Genomic DNA, 3,097 nt, shown 5'->3' on the forward strand with positions numbered 1-3,097 from the left:
GATCTTTAATCATAATACTTAATAAATTTATATCGTGAATTATAAATTGGATTTTTTTTTTTTAAATGATGCATGAGTTCTATTGGTTTGCAACCATTTGTAGAGTATCCTCATATTATTAAATCTTGTAATTAAATTTCATGAAATTACTTTTAACTTCTATGATACAAAGGATATACTACTAAATCTTTTAATTATAAATGAATTAAGTTGCTGACAGAGAAAAAAATGTATCCAAATATGTAGACAGTACTTAAAATATGGGAGTTCTTAGTTGTGTTAAGCATTGCAGACAAAAAAAAAAGGTCACTTCAGGACATAATACAGAACAAGTCACAAAGGATGAACATATCGTTTCTTTCGATGTCTACTGGGCAACGCATCTGTACTTGGGGTATAGTGATCCAGACGATGAACTAGCCTATAACAAAGTTCATGATGTTCTTCGATATGATCGGTAGTATGGTCATCAATGAGATGGATAATAGGATGCGCATATAGTGGGATATATGCTAGAATGAACAACTGAGTAGGCTTTGGGGTACACTTGTGATGAATTAGTTGCATCAGATAGACCCCAATGAATCTTAGTGTTTGGCCATTGCTGGACAAAATCTTCTATGGGAGGACCGCTGAATTGTTGGTCGGCAATATCATATTTGACGAGCGAGGGAGGTTAAAAAGATCGTAATCGGGTGATGGTGGCTGGAAAGACGGTAGTAGGTGGGCCACGGAGGTCGGAAGGACTGTAGTCTACATGTGATGGAGGTCAAAAAGACCGTAGTCTGGCGATAGAGGTTGGAAGGATCGTTGTCTGGCGATGGAGGTCAAAATGACCATATTTAGTAGGCGAAGTAAATTGGAAAGACCGTTTTCGGGCATCAGAGGTCGGAAGGACCGTAGTCTGACAATGGAGGTCGGAGAACTATAGTCGACATGCGACAGTGATCATAAAGACTGATTTTTGGCGACGAATGTCGAAAGGACCGTAGTCTGATGACGGATGTCAAAAGGATTGTAGTTAGCAGTTATAATGGTTAAAAGAACATTTTCTAGTGACGGAGGTCGGAATGACCGTAGTTAGTGGGCAACAACGTCCGAAAGATCATTGTTTGGTGACGAAGGTCAGAAAGACTGTAGCTAATGGGCGACAATGATCATAAAGACTATTGTTTAGCGACGGAGGCCGGAAGAACTGCAGTGGGCAGATGTAGTCTGGCAACGAAGGTCGGAATGACCATAGTTGTCGGGTGATAGAACTGTTTAAACTTGTTCTTTTAGCTTGTCAAATGAAGATAAATGAGTTCTTATTAAGTCGAGTTACGAGCAACTCGTCAAATGCTTGGTACATTTACATCCCTAATAATAACCATTGCATATATAAAACTTAATCATGAGTGTGCTTGAAATTAACTCAAGGAGGATCATTATTGAAGTTGTGAGAGACAACATCATGAGAAAGAAGATACCTCAAGCAACACAAGGAGATGAAAGATGCTTACCGATGGGTTGCATCAATTGTAGGTGTTGATAATGTGAGGAGGGAGGGCATGGTCGATGAATTAGGGAACATTGTATATTAGGTAAGGGTATCAATATTTGATATGACACAAAACTCGACTCGAACCCAACTCGTATGAGTTCGAGTCAACCTGTTTGCCAAATAGGATGGGTTCGGGTTGACCAGGACCCAAAAATCCAAAATCAATCTAAAAATGACTTGGGCCTCCCCTGGCCTGCACTGATCCTGCGCCTGCACGTAGCTCTCCCGTCGTCCTGCCCTAGTGACCGCGCTCCACAGCTCGCACATGATTATATTCTAAGTTAGAAGCCCTGGTTGAGTCCGGTTCTAAATTTTTGACCCGTATATAAAATTGGATCAAGTTCGGGTCAACTGAATTGGACCTGGGTTAATTCCGGGTTCAACCTAAACCCAATCCGAATACCTATTTTGACACCTCTAATATTAGGTGAAAACATTATTAAAAGGGGGTCCACATCACTTGTTATGATTGTCAAGTTTTTTTTTTAGTGAGAGGTGTTATTCACACATATATAGGAGGTGACATAGACATGAGGTTACGTATTTGAGAAATAAAATGAGAGAATGGAAACAAATTAAGAAAAATCATTGTAGAGTTATTTATAATCAATAAAATTGATCTAAATGTGGTTTAAAATATATCAATAAATGGTTTATGCAAATGTGGTCATAAATCTATAATAAAAAATTTCATGGATCATTTGTTTGACTATTTGTATATTGAAGTATCTTAAAATAGAATACACTTATGCATGTGTTATATTGTACCAAAATGTAATACACTTCATTAATAACCTATTTCTTCCTCGTTATTTCCTCTTTGAAATCATTTTAGATGTTACTCTCCTTTATTGTAAAAGTCATAGTGCTCTTATTTTAGACGAATTGTATAAAAATAACTTCATTAAGGAAGATGAGAAATATTGTTAAAAGTAAAAGTGTGTTAAATTAGTATTTAGTGTGTTTTATGTGTTATAAATATAATTAATTGGGTTTTAAAATCTCATATATTTTATTTTATTAATATAAATAAATAAACATTAATAATGTTAGAAATTATAAAAATTATAAATAAAATAATAATTTGAGGTTACGCCTAAACCCTTCTCTCCCATATTTTCGTCCGCTAAATTCCCCGGACGTCAACGACAAAGAAGCGAGGATGTCGGGAGCCCGCTGGAGAAGGCATCGACTGGACCAGTGGGGTGTAATAGAGTTTGAAGAGGATGAGTGACTTGCGGATTTAAGTTAAATCCGTCTAATGCTCAGATTCTTAGGATTTAAAGTTGTCTTTTTTGCTGTTTGGCAGTATTTAGGTTTAATCATGCAAAAGGTTCTTGCTGTTCCAGACCTCAATGTGCTTGGCGGAGTTGGCTTCATGGAAGCTTTATTACTGGCTCTCAAATACAGTAGCACCGCCACTTTTGCCACCGAACTTTCAAGAACCCAATGCGCATTGTAGCAGCTCGAAAAAGAGACGAAGATTGGTACTGCTTGTAGTCACCAACTGCAAATAGAACGGGTCTGTTCGCCACCAACTTCTTTCCAACTCTC

This window comes from Dendrobium catenatum, unplaced genomic scaffold, assembly GCF_001605985.2.
Source record: "Dendrobium catenatum unplaced genomic scaffold, ASM160598v2 fragScaff_scaffold_1472, whole genome shotgun sequence".
In the NCBI taxonomy this organism is placed as follows: domain Eukaryota; kingdom Viridiplantae; phylum Streptophyta; class Magnoliopsida; order Asparagales; family Orchidaceae; genus Dendrobium; species Dendrobium catenatum.